We start from the raw sequence: 14,537 nt of genomic DNA on the forward strand, positions 1-14,537 counted from the left end.
AAGTTATGTGCAGGGCAGCCTCATTTCCAAGCGCTAGTCTAAAAAAATCAGTGCAGCCCAAATCCTGACTTAGAGGGTGCAAGAGACACAAGGAAGGTAGTGATACAGGTGGGGAACCACTGAGCTAAAGGAGTTCTTGCCTATACCAGAAAAGATGCAACTATGGCAACACACTTCAAGCTGTACAACCCTCATTGGCACAGATGCATTTACATCAGTAGAAAAGTGTTTTGCACCGATATAGTTATTCCTATACACAGGAAGAGGAATACGTCTACTAAGATTACAGACCTCCAGTGCAATAGGTCTGTCAGTTTAAATAAAGTCACCCCTCTCCCCCCACCCCACACAGTTATACATGTACAATTTTCCAGGCGTAGCTTAGATCTAGAAAAATCTTAAAACCCTGCAGTGCTTTGCTTGTCCAGAAGGGACAGCAAGGAGTGTGCCAGGGCAGGCTTTCCCAGGAGCAGATGCAAAAGGAGATGCCCCTAACGAGATGCAGCCCAGACAAAAAACATGGTTACCTTGCAGTAACAATGGCAGATGTGAGCTAGAGAAGTGGCTTCCGGGGCAAAGTCTCCTCAAAGGCTCAAGACAGTAGCCATGGCAGGAAGGAGATTTTTCCTTTTGTATTCAATTTTCAAACATGCAGCTATGCTGGGAAGAGGCCGCAGCTGGAAATATCCATGTGAGCTCCACCCCACCCCCAATGAAAGAGACCCACCACAGTCCTGAGCATTCCCAGATGTACCACGAAACAGAGAGAGAAAGGCAGAGAGAGAACAGGGAGCCCATTACACAGCTATAATTGTTCCTTTCCTTCTTACTGATTTGTAGCAACTTCCTTCAATTAAACGGGGCTGCAATTATTAGGACTAGAGGATGGAGACAGTGAAAGCAACAGCTAGTCACCATTGGAAAACTAGGTTCTCATTCACACTGGTCTCAACTGTGATGAATTTGGGGACTAAGCTGGTGAGGTATATTTGTCCAGAAATGGTTGTAAGAGATCAGAACTGGAGTGAGCAAGGAGGTTGATTGTAAAGGACAACAGGACAGATGGTGCTTGTCTGGAAGGGCAGAAGCAACCACAGGTTATATTGACCTGCACTGGACAAGTTCAGGGGTTAGGACTGGAATAGCAGGGGAAGGTGGAATCCACGTCAAAAGTAAGGGGCAGCTGACTGTAGGAGAAGCTGGTACATCACCTATTTTGAGCCAATGCTACCCATATACCCACCACATACATTCACTTTGTAAAGAGAAAGCAACAACAGATCAGATGGTAAGGGGGACTTGAGTTTTACAATACTGCTCCAGCCAGCCCCATCCATTACTAGTTGTCAACAGGCACTGGCAGACTGGCACAACTCAATAGATCCATTATGGGGACTGCAACAGTTAAGAAAGATGTTTCATTGGGAGGCTGGAGACTTAATTGCAGCAATATTCTAGGACAGTAAGAAGTGAGGGAGAGTCGGTGATTGCTATCCAATAATGTATATACAACTCTGAGATCAGGAGCTGTGTTGGGGCTGCTCTCTGCAGTGAAGCTAAGCATTACACAGCAAATGCATCTCACCCCTGTGCTATGTGATTAATGCATTTCAATCCTACTGTGAGGAGTAAGCAGACTTGGGTGTCAGAGGTAGGCACACGATGACACCATTGCCCCAGTATTAATTAGCCTGGGACTACTCCACCAGCTGGCACAGAATCACCGAGAGGATGTAAGTCAGGAACAGCACCAGGATCAGGCCTTCTCTCTAAATAAAATTCCTTCAAAACAACTAAGGCCCTAAACCTTGTTGTCTCAGTTCTCTAGTTAAAAAAAAAAAAAAAAAAATCAATTGTTCTTGTTAACAAAGTATAAGGGCAGAATTCTCCATTACATGATATATTTCAGCAAAATCCTTCTGCTCGACTACAAAAGAAAAGCACTGAACTTTACAGAAAACGTTTGGCTTCATTTTTCTCAAGCTGCAAATCATTTCCATTCTCCCCAGACCAACCGTTTTCCGGGTACATATATCACAGGTCTCACACATGGCTCCAGAGCAGCAGGGGGAACTGCTGTGTGGTCCATTCATGCTCCAGGGCCAATTCGTGGAACTTCCACACATTAGGTCAGACACTGCTAAATACAGTCCAGTAACAGAAGGGGGAGCTAAAGAGCAGGCAGTGAATGAGCTGCATTCACAAAACTACATGTGCACCCGCCATGTAGTGAGCCTGGGCCCAGCTGGAGAGGATTCAGCCCCAGACCCCTGTTGGAAGTGATGATCAGGGACTAGAGTTACTAGACCGAGTCATCCCCCCAGACCTATGGGAAAAAGGACCTGCCTGCATAAGCCTTTACAGCCATGTCCACACATGTTGTACACATCTGGTTCCCCAGGGACAAGTAGCAGCCATGCACCTAGTGACGCCATTAGTTGTCCCTAGGGAACACCTCTGTGCCATGCCTGCTCTGTGCCATGTGCTCTCTGGTGCATGGCAAGTTACCCCAGGTGGGGTAAGGTAGGCTGGGGCCAGCACTGGCTGGCCCCAGCAGCCTTCCCTGGAGTCCTGGGGGCCTCCCAGGGCTGCAAGTGGCAATTCTGCCATGCAGAACCTAGCTGCAGAGCAGCTCTGGGCAGCCCGGCTCTGCTTTTGAACAGCACGTGCTGCCCATGTGTACGCTGCACTGCTTTTTGCTCTGTGGGTTTTTTTGAGGCCTGGATATTCAGGGATCAAAAACCCCTCCACACTGCTCCCTTGCAGCACAGAGAACTGAACGTGCGGTATGCAGCACCACAGATGTCTGTGGTGCCACAAACTACATGGCTGCACTCATTTGGACACAGCCTACGAGCCCAAAGACAACAGCAAGATGTCTGGGCAAAAACACTGCTATATTGTGCTCCAGTCCTGTTTGAAACCACTCATCTGTATCTGACCTTACTTCTGACTTCAGCTCCCTCTGACTCTGGTGCCTGACTCCAGGTGCCTAACAGTGACCCCAGCTTCTAGACTCTGCCCTCTCCCAGCAGGCACCATCCACATTAAAGTCTCTTACACTAAACTAGAAAAAGAGGTGTTTTAGGTCAGGACTGAGGTGCCCAGGCCAAACTGTTATGGGGGTAAAAGAGCGGACCTGCTGGAGATGCGGCAGGTTACAAACCAACTGTAATGGCACAGCTACAGGAAAGTCAATGACTAGAACAGGAGATACTAGGTTATATACTGAAGAACAGTGCAATACGTATTTGCATGGACTCCTGCATGGGCCCAAAAATGCTGTGAATCTATCTCCAGCTAGGCAGGGGGCATTGAATGGAGATGACCATAGTCATTTAGGATCTAAAACAGAATTAGCACTATGCAGTTAGAGGAGAGTTTATCAGGGTATCTGGCACCCTCTATGCCAACTTCATGCAAACTATGGCAGCTTGTAAGCATTCCAAACCCTGCCTCCCCACCTGCTCCCAAAATAGCCAATTACACAAAAACAAATTGTCTAAATATGAACTGGGTCCCAAAAGGAACTTTCATCACCGTTTGCTGAAGTTACAGCACAGGCAGGGAGGGGCCTGAAGAAGACCTTGGCTTTCCAAGACCTGTCCCAAAAGCCAACCTGCTAATGGTCTTCCAGGTGGGGAAAGAAAACCCCCAAACACATGAGCTTCTCCTTTTTCTTTTCCATGTCCAACTCACCTTCTAACCTATTAATCCAGACAAGATTATGAGTAGGTACCTGAATGCAGCTATTCATAATGTATCAGGGCGGAGTCCAGATGCCTCATTTCTTGAGTGGACCCAATGTTTTAAGTCAGCCCCGAGTTATAACATCATGTTGCTCCATTGTGCAATCACAAGTTCTTCTTAAGTGGGCAATTTAACTACCATTAACCATACAAGTTAATGTCTAACTGCCCTTTGGTTTCATTTTATTCAGCAGGGCTGAATTCAGGAATCTAATCTTCTTAATCCAGGAGCACAAGGGAGCACCACACTTCAGAATTAGGCAGGCAATATCCTGATAAAACTCCGTGAAAAAAGGAGTTGTTTCTCATCCTAAGGTCCATGCCCAGGGTCTACTGCTGCCTCAGCTGAAGCCTGAGCCACCTTCAGAATTATGTAGGGCTCTGTCTTCCTTCAAAGCAGTATTTTGTTCAGGCAAAATGTAATAGAACATAAATCCCCAAGGCATTTTAGCAAAACACAGACTTATGTGCAAGGGTGTGGGAAGTGAGGGCTTAGAGCCAGACACTGGAGAACAGAGTTTCTAGGTTTTGATCCCAACCCTGACATTGATTCCCTGTGTAACCCTGTGCAATTCATTCAAACTGTTTCCCCTTGCAAGATAAGCACAGTGAGATTCTTGTCTCAAAAATGGGCTATGTTGAGCAGTTAAGAGTTTTTTGGATAAAAGTCACTAGTAGAGTACTGGCATATGCTTCAGAGATTGCAAAGAGGTAAATCTGTTTCTAGAGCAGTGATTCTCAACCAGGGTGCCATGAGACTCTCAGGTGCCTTGAGATTCTTTCAAGGATGTTGTACAATATTAGTACTGCTAGGTGTGGAAGCACCTACGCATGATTTGCTAACCTAGAGGCACCCCTTGGAAAATACCTGCTACAGAAGAATAAAAGAGAAAATCTTTGTTACAAAGAACTTAGAAAGATCACAGCAGGTCTGAATGCTTCTGATATGGCAGATTCGTATTTGAAATCTTTGAACTTAACTTGTGAAATCATGTTTACCCACCTAACAATGCTAACATTGTATGGCACCCCACAGCACTCTTAAAAGGATCCTATAGCACGCTGGTTGAGAAACACTGCCCTATCTGCACACTACAGTCCAGCAGTTCACGCTTGCAAGCTAACCTGTAGCCCCAGCCTACTGACCCCAACTCTCCCAGAGCTCTACATAGGGGTGGTGCACCAGTATGCACAAGTACAAGCTCATCCACACGTGTGCTCTGGGCAGGGATAGCAGGGCAAACCAGCAATTAAACACCATGCTGCTGCAAGGTCAGGCAAAACAAACCTGTTTTGTCATAGGTGATGCACAACTGCTGCTAGTGGGGGGGGGTACTACCCTGTGCCAGTGTCTCAGTGTGGGGGCACAACTCTTTGCCACTGCTGCCACTGCCACCATTAGATCTGGCCAGACGGCAGCCCCATGCCCTGCCACTGGCACAGAAACTGTGCCGTTGCCATCACCATCACCCCACTGCTGCCAGGCTCTAATACCACCTAGGCTGTAGCCCCATGCCCCACACCCTGCTGCTGGCACAAAAATCGGGGGGGAGGCATGCTCCCCCATTCCCCACCCCCCCCGTGTTGCCAATGTGTTTTGCGCATCTCCCAGCTCGCTGTAAACTTGAGTTGGTCCTTCAGTTTCCTCACCCTGGTGTGAGAGAACAGGGACAGGGAGAAATTAAAAAAAAATACTCTCTGTATTGCTGTGGTTGATGAAATAAAAGCTCCTTGTTCCTGAAATATTCATTATTGAGCGCTCCACAGCTTTATTATATATTTATACCTGCTCCAATGCTTGCATGCTCTTTGGAGTCAGCCCAGGACAAATCAGCAATTGGTTCCTGGGAAACCAGTTTGGCAGTGGAGAAATACACATGGGTCCAGTCTGCTCACTCTTCATGCCAACCCCACTTCCACCTGGGCCCCTTCCATCCCAGGAGTTCCACGCCTCTGACTTCAGCAGAGTCAGAGCAAAGAACCATTTACTGAAGTAATGTAAGTGCATTTGTGCTGAAAATGGCACTTTTGAGTGGTAATGACTTGCGAATGAGTCGAAGCATGAGAGCCATATTCTCACAGCTTAATAAGGACACAGAGGTAGGAGGGGTATCCAGCAAAGAGACAAATCCAGGTATGCAGCTGGAGCACAGACAAATGCACAGGAGAGGAGGACAAGTTGTGAGTGCCAGGCCTATTCTGAAAGAGCCATTAGCACCCCCTATAACACTTTCAGGCTCACACACCAAATGCACAACCTAGGGTTGACACAAATAGTTGGTCCTTCTAATAGCATATCCCAGTGGCAAAAATGTTTTCAGTCCAGCTGCACCAAACCAGGAACTCATGTTCACTCCTGTGTTGCTTCCATTTAGCACCGTGCTTACCCTGCTAGGGTTAGCTCTTCTAACATTAGCATACTGTGCGCATCAATAAATACTTAGCAGAATTATACCAAGTCTGCTAGGCTGGAGGATGAAAGGCTGGGATGTTTAATGGAAGGTTTCTGGTGAAAATATAAGAACTCAAGTAATGAGAAGCCTGGGCTGGAAACACGGGGAGTTCATTTTACAGGATGCTTCAGTACCAGCAAGCTAAAGCCCAGAACCTGCTTTGAACTGCAGGATTTTCTGCACCAATTTACACTGCATACTGCCTTTCATAAAGCAGTTCCTTCACGTCCAACATGTTTCGCTCTCCAGTTTTCTGATAAGGCAGGAAAGCTGGGGGCTTTGGAAGGCATTTTGCTGCAGTATGCGGGGGGGAGAAGAGGGGCACACAGACTCTTTTAGAAGCATTTACAATGGTCCTGGCTCCTGTTGCTTGGAACAGGAATCTTTCTATTGAATTCAATAGGGGTGGATCAGGCCTCAAGGCAACAGTCTCAGAAGGTGCCTGGTTCTAGTTACACTCAGGTCCTATTACACTAACCAGGCAAAGGAGAAGCAATGTAAATGGCCCTTTAAAAATCCCCCCTTCTCAGGAAGCCTTCCTTGACTAGTTTAAGGGTTTTCTACATGAGCTGTAGACCCCAATGCCAAGCACAGAAAATGGATCTAAGGTGTGGCCACAGAGCAATGCATTGTGTTTGTTCTCCGTTTCCCAGTGCTCATAGAAGGGTCCTGGGAAGCACAGTACAAATTAGAGCTGCTATACCAGGGACTGAATAGTCCCCACCACAGTCCACAGGGGAAAGTAAAGGAAACTTCTTTCCATATCATCTGAAATGCAGTAGCTGAGACTCAGGCTCTACAGGCCAGACTCTAGTCCACCCACTAGATGCATAAGCGGACTTTCTGCAGCCCTGGGGGTCCCAAACCCAGTGTCACACTATGAAATACAATGCTGCGGGACTCCGTAATGCCCCCCCACCCCAAGGCTCCCCTGCACTGCATCGCTGTAACACACTGTACAGCTATAGACCCTCTTAGCCAAAAAATGACACATCAAAGACAGGGACTTGATCATCTTGCCCGTAAAATCATCAAAGCGGGATCTGCATTTTTAAGGTCTGCCTTACGAGAAAAACAGGATGTGCATCGTTAGTTTCTAATAGCTCCTAATATCTCAGGACATTGAAGCAATTACCTTTTGGGAGGAAACCTGTTTGGCTAGCAGTGAACTGTGCAGTTACAGGCATGTCAAGACAATGCAATTTTTAAAGGTTCAGTCACAGATGAAAATGTTCCCCGCGCCTTTGTCTGACGTAACTTGCAGAATCTTTACAGCAACAGAAGAAAGGAAGGACAACAGATTATTTCAAGGAGGTTTGTAAAGACTCCTCCTTGACCTAAAGTTTGGGGTTTGGGTGGAAGATAATCTTGTTAAGCCAAAGGGAAATGCATGTCACACCGAAGTGTCCTCTGGAATCTAACATGATAGGGAGTGCAGAAGAGGTGAGAGAGAAAGGATGGGTCACTTGTCCGGACGCTTGTCCACAATCCTGGGTTCAAGTACCTATTCTGCCAAAGAGAAATGGGCAGGTCACTCAGCATCTCTGCCTGAGTTCCCCATCCATTAGATAAGGCAACAAGAAGCCTCACCCCATCCAGGGGGGAGAACTGCAAGAGAAATGTGTCAGAAAGTAGCGGAATGGGAGCCACTGCTCAGAGCAGTGATTTTGCAGCACTCAGGCCTGTGCAAAGAAGTGTGTGCTGCTTGCTCCTCCCTCTGCCCACCCGTCCCAGAGTCCTAAAAACAAAGACACCAATGGCTGCCCCCTCCTATGCCAGCTGTTCTGAGCGGCACGCTCTTCTGCATATGGGCAGGCAAATATGTGGACACAGAGCTGCACTTTTTAGCCTGGTTCATCCCCCAATTCCTTGCACATTCACAGGGCCAGGTGACTTTGGACCCTGCAGGGCAAGTAAGTTCCCAGAGCAGCTGTGGCAGTGGAGGCTGTGCTTATCCCTCAGGTATGGACTGGTGGCAGGGAGAGGGGTCCCTCTGCACCTACCTGAGGCCTTACATGTTCTATTGCCCTCCACCCTTTCCCTCTGACCTACTAGGGCATGTGCCATGTGTGTGCAGGGGGAAGTTTAGGTGGGGATCACCCCAGGAAAACTAAGGCCAGAAACTGGCCTGCTGGTCATCAGATACCAGTGGTGACTGATGTGTAGAGAGTCCAGGGATAACTCTGGCAGCAAAGGGGAGAGCACCCTGAAGGTGTGACTAATACACTTATATTACATTTTATATTATAATATAATAATGCAATTAATTAATAGCAAATTGATTACAATGTAATGTTTATATTATAGCATTCATTCTATATTTATATCCATTTTAATGGGGTGCCACTAAATTCTGAAAACTTGTGGAGAGGTACCTTGACAACTAAAAAGGTTGAGAACCACTGGCTTAGAGAGACTGAGAAAAGACGCTCAACGCTGAATACTTCTTTCTTGTAACAAGGTGTGACTTTAAGTTCTCCACTGGAACAAAAGAGCTACAAAGATCCTCATAACAAAATTCAGTGCAAGCTCCTACTTAACACCCTCCAGGATCTAGACCCAAAACGAAATGATACTTGTTTGGGAACATCTGCAAACCGGCCCCCTGGAATTACAATATTTCCACTTAGACCTGGGACAGCTGTTTAATCCATCACAGGGACTAAATTGAATTTCACACACTGGGTTGGAGAAGCTGAAAACTCTACAGACACAGCTGCAGCCTTTTCAAGGTAGGCCAATTATGATAAGAATCTGCCATGCTTGGACTCCAACTACTTCATTTCTTAAGATTTTTGCATTTAATATCATTTGTGTTTCTGGGCTTCTGCAGGTGAGGAAGCTAGGGAGAAAGAACAGGAGAAACATGGAGAAAGCTAAGATCTAGCTATGCCTGGCCTGCCACTTTATGGATATGTGTATGAAGATCTTCATACACATGTAGTTAAATAAGTGCGACTCACTGATGGACACACTGAGTGGGTTCAAGAGCAGCTTAAGGCAGTAATGAATTGACTACGCTAAATCAATATATAGATTTAACTTAGTAAATATCTCACTGACTTATCCCAGTTATAATGTGCGTTTTGAACCCATGTAAGACCATGCACACCAGGGAGTTGTAGTAATTTCACTGCATCAGTTTCTGAATCAATCTGGATAAATCAGGGCAATTTTTGTGGACAACGGCTAAAGTCTCAAAAGACTTTCTGGCACTACTAAAATATTTGAAAGATGAACCTTTAAAAAGCATCCCTAAAAGAATTGCTTAAAGATACCTGGGAAAAAAAACCCTACCAAAATCCTAATACATGTGATTTTAAGAGTTTACAATTTAAAAATCCTCATCCCTACCCTGAATAAACTCATCAAAACCTGAATAATCTCAACTGTGATTTTGTGAGGTTCCAAGCTCCCTTAATTCCTCCAAGAGCTGGCAGATCTGGAGATTGCTCATATCCTCACAAGATCAGGCCCTCAAAGAAGGAAGACAGAACAAAAATGTGATTTTTCTCTGCCTTCTCTATGTGCACTACAAGAGCAGGAACTGAAGCCAAAACATGAGATAAAAAACATGCCTGGCTTATTTAGGATGTCTAGTCAAAATTGGTTCAGTTTGTTCTTTTATACATGTAATGTGCACGCACCCCATCTCCCACTCCCTCCCCAATGTTTGGCCTGAGAAGCATAATGGAAAATATCAGCATGAAAAGAATCTGCTTAACAAATGTACAAACAACTGAACTAGGGATTAGGGAGGGCAGAACTCGGTTTCTAGACACACTAGTGACAGGCAGGAAAGAAGTGTCATTAAATAAAATAGCGAAAATGGCTCTTTTAGCTGAGGTTGGAAACTAAGTTCTCAGCTCTAACAATGAAAGCTGACACCACCACGACTTAACAAAAACAAATGCACACAGATTTAGTGCTACTACCAAGACTTGAAAATGAGGGCACAGATTGTCAGCGGGTGTAAATCAATACACATCTGATGGCTTTCAAAGGAGTTCCACTGACTTAAAACCAGCTGAGAATTGGGCCCAGAGTGTCAAAACAAGGAAAGCCATGGTTGTTACAGCAACTAAAACTAGGCTCCTGTCCTATATAGTATATTGTATTGGTGATCACTGAATTGCTGCTTCTATTTAATCTCAGTATGTGTGCACAATATTACCAAGTTATGGTTGTAGCTGGAGCCATCATTTCCTGCATTTAATTTTTAGGAGTTTATTTTTGCTTGGTGTTTTTTTTTTAAATGACCTTAACCACGTTTTCCACATTGCAGCTTTATTGGGGTGCAGGATTGGAGCAAGGGGGACATTCCTTAACAAGATTCTCCATTTGCAGTATCATCAAAGGGAGTGTCTTCCTGCACTGGGGCTGCCAACTCAAGTGTATGATGGGGAGTGTCTACAGGGTCTTGGCATGCCCAACTGTGCATTCAAATGAATACAGGCAGAACATTCAAATAAACATTCCTCAGCTAACATCAGGTAAGTGCCAGACAGTGGGGTCACCACTGACAATACAGTATCTGCCACTCCAAATCTCGGTGAAGTCAACAGTTGGACTCCATTAACTTCAGTGGCCTTCAGACCAAGTCCAAATACCAAAGGAAGTTAGATGAGCACCTTGCCGGGGTCATCTGACCCCGATGCTCTTTCCTGCCAAGGCAGGGGGTCGGACTAGATGATCTACCTAGGTCCCTTCCGACTCTAGCTACTATGAAACTATGAAACCATCTCTTTGGTATGGGAAAGCACCAGTGAGAGCAACAGTTCTGGAGGATGGTGTGCAGAGCTCACTGTACATGTTGTACATGGACAAAATACATCACTCTGACACCACACCCTTCAACACACTAGTAATGTAGGTGGAAAACTGATATAGTTTGGGGGAAAAAGGGGAGGGAGAAGGGAGCAGCATGTAGCGGGGATGATCAGGGTTTAAGAAATTTCCAATTAATTTCTCCTTGCCTGATGAAAAGCCCAAAGAAACTAAGGAGACTTGAACCAAACTCACTGAAGATACCTCTTGTCTGGGAGAGGAGCAGCCCAAAGGTAGATGGTTTGGAGGAACATGGTGGCTTGAAAGGAAGCTTTGGATGATGACACCCTGATCCAAAAGGATTCCTGGCGAAAGCTGCAGTTAAATTGTTAACTCATCGCCCTGTAAATCTTTTCCTCCTAAAATCAGCTAAGGAAGATTTACACGACATGACTAACACCAGATCCAATGAATCAGCAGACATTCTTCACCTGCAAAACCCATGCAAGTGAAGCAGCTACTTGAGGAGAAGATGGGCCAGCACTGAGCAGTCTGCAGCTTGCTAGATGTGTAGTAAAGCAGCTATAGTAAAAGGCACCTACCTGCAACAGTGTGCTCAAGAGATCTCCTGGTCTAGAATGGGATGAGGGTAGAAGTGGGGTAGGTTAGTAGGAAGAAGCAGCCGTAGAGCTGTCAGGAAAGCCTGGGAATGAACTGCTGACTGTGCTGCATGGTAGGGAAAGGCTCGAGAGGTGCTGGCAGCCCAGTGCGGATCATTGTGTAGGAAGCTGCACAACCCTGCCTGAATCAAACTGGCACCACCAGCCCCTAGCTCAGATTCAAAATGCTGCCCCTAGTTTAACAGATTAGATTAAACTCCTTCCTCCCAGGAGGAAATGGAAATGCAAAATCATTTATTGACTTTGAGGCCTGAGAGGCAAACACTGCTGTTGGAGGGAACCACGCTGAGCTCAGTGGAGCAGCCCACCACTGCTGACTCTTCCCCTAGGTAGGCACAAAAGCTTCACAGCTCCTATCACCACATAAAACCTAATTAATACCTCCCTTTTCACTCCCTTCTGCTTGACCTGATGAAGACAGCCATGCCCCCCACCTGTCTCAGCAGGTGTTTGTTCCTCCCTGCTCTAGCTCCAAGCAGTATAGAAACCTTGGATTCCCTGTCCCTCCACTCAGGAGAGCCTGCAACAGAAATGCCTGTCATATCCAGAGTGCCTCCAGGCAGAGGATCGGAAGGCGCCTTTGCCACAGCTAAAAGAACAGGCTTCAAAGGCTTAGAGAATGTGAGCCCCACTGTATAAATGGGGAAACCAGAGGCACAGGTCTAACAAAGTCCGTTCTTCCACCTTTCACACCAGTCTTCATCCTTCACAATCTCTCCTCTCAGGCTCCCACTAGCTTTGGCCTAACAAGGCTGCCAACCTCAGTCTTAATGTGTCTGACAGGCTTGGCAGAGCTGTGGAGCTCTGGGATTAAGTGAAAATGGGACTGGCCCATACGAGTCCACAGCAGAGAAAGGAAACAGCATCCAGATCTCCCAATCCATAGGCCTGGGCCTTTCACCATCAAGTTGCAATCTCAGAAGCCACATTCTGCCTCACCCCCAGCTCAAAACACTTTCCCATGCCCATGCCCATGCCCGACTCATTCTTGCCCCCCTACCCCATGCACAGAACACCCTTGCTTTCATGTCACACACTTAAATTAATGAAGTCATTGATCACGTATTGCTGTTGGTGGGATGAAACTCTGGGGGTCAATGCTTGGTTGTCTTAACTACTGGCTGTATTTTGGGTGACAAACAAGTGGGCCTTTTTGGCTAGCGAAGGTTGGCAGCAAAAGTATTGGGGCTTCTGCTTATGGTAACTGTCAGTGCCTCCCCTCAAGAGGGCCAGCAGCCCTTGAGAGACCTGCAGCAAAGCGTGTGCTCAGGAAACCACCTCTTGATGGTACCAATCCTGCCAACTGCTGGCCTACTGCAAAACTCCCATCTTGGAAGATGTTGGTCAAGAGCTGGAACAGGATGATGACTATGTTGGTATGTGACGTCCTGAGGTTTCCTGGAGTTCAGTTCACCTGGTTTCAGACCAGGGTATGATATATGAATTGACCTCATGGTGGTGGTAGAGGACGATTCCTTTGGGTGACAGACCAGCACTGAGTCAGCGAGACAATTCTCTGCAAGCAGCCAGCTGCCATCAATGCCACCCACTCTGGGCACTGTCGACATGTCCAAGATCTCTAGGGATGTGGCTATTTGAACAACTTGATTCCTTTTGTGGTAAGAGATCCCAGAGCAGATGAGTTCCCCAGAGATGCACCAAGTGCCTATTTTCTATCAGCAGCCACTAAAGATAGGGAGAATGTGACCCCTTCTACGGAACACCAAATGTAGGGCCGGGCTCACGTTTTAAGGAGTATTTCCAAGAAGGTGCTCTCACACTCACACATACATCCCCTTCCCCATCATGCTCCTTCTCCCAAGCCCAGTGCACAGAATACAGCATCACATTCATCACTAGTTGATAGGAAAGAGCTGTGCAGAGAGATCAGCCTAAGCCTGCCAGACAGGAGCCTTGGGCCCCTGTGTCATTCTGACCTACCAACCATGGGGTAATGGTGAACAGAGGCCTTGCTTTGTGTCTGTGTAGAACAGACTGTTGTGGCAGCTGAATCACCCCTCTCCTGTATGGCTCCGCTGGGAGTCAATACTTTGAACAGTAACAAATCCTATTAACCTCACCGCTGCCCCCACCTCGGTTCTCCTGGCTCTTCCTTGCTCCTGACACCTTTCCCTTGAGTTCTCAGGGTGCTTTGGTTCTAGCAGACAAGTGCAACAAAGCACAAAATTAGCTGCTGTATTCCTGACAGCATAGGGAGCACGGCTTGCTGCCATGCTCCAACCCTCCAACTGCCTCTGTCTTCCCACAGGCAGGAAAAGGGGTGTATGGGGTGGGGGTTGCAGCTGTTCCTGGCACTACTCAAACTCAGCACCAATAAAATGGCATTTCTCCACCCACTGGGTGATAAGGAGTGATATAGCATGACAACTGGCTAAGCTCTTCCATTGATTCGGCCCTTCCAGACAAGTCACTGTTGCCAGTTGCACATTCCATAAAGGAGGCAGTCACGACAAATGGGAGGAGGGAGGGTCAGAGCCAGCAGGCCAGATGCTGCTCTGAGGTAAGCAGAGATCAGCTCCACTGATGAGTGGGAATCTCAACCAATACGAACCCTGTAGGCCTCCCCCTTTCCTCCTATCTCATCTCCCCCAAGAGGGAACTGAACCCATGACATCCTTCCACTGATGTCTATCCCAAGCTGTGTGCTGGTTACCAACTCTGCCTCCACCAATGGGCCTAATCCAAGGAAGCAGACAGTTGACAGCCATTATGACAGGAATAGTGAGATCATGCTAGCTAGTCACTGCCATCCCAGTGCTCTCCTCTGGGGCTCCAGGCTGACAGACTACAAATTTAGCAGCCCAAGGTTCAATACAATGGCAATTTTCATCCCCAAACACTGTACTGTTACACACAGAGGAATTCAC

Source organism: Crocodylus porosus, unplaced genomic scaffold (assembly GCF_001723895.1).
Source record: "Crocodylus porosus isolate Cpor-Errol unplaced genomic scaffold, CroPor_comp1, whole genome shotgun sequence".
NCBI lineage: Eukaryota > Metazoa > Chordata > Crocodylia > Crocodylidae > Crocodylus > Crocodylus porosus.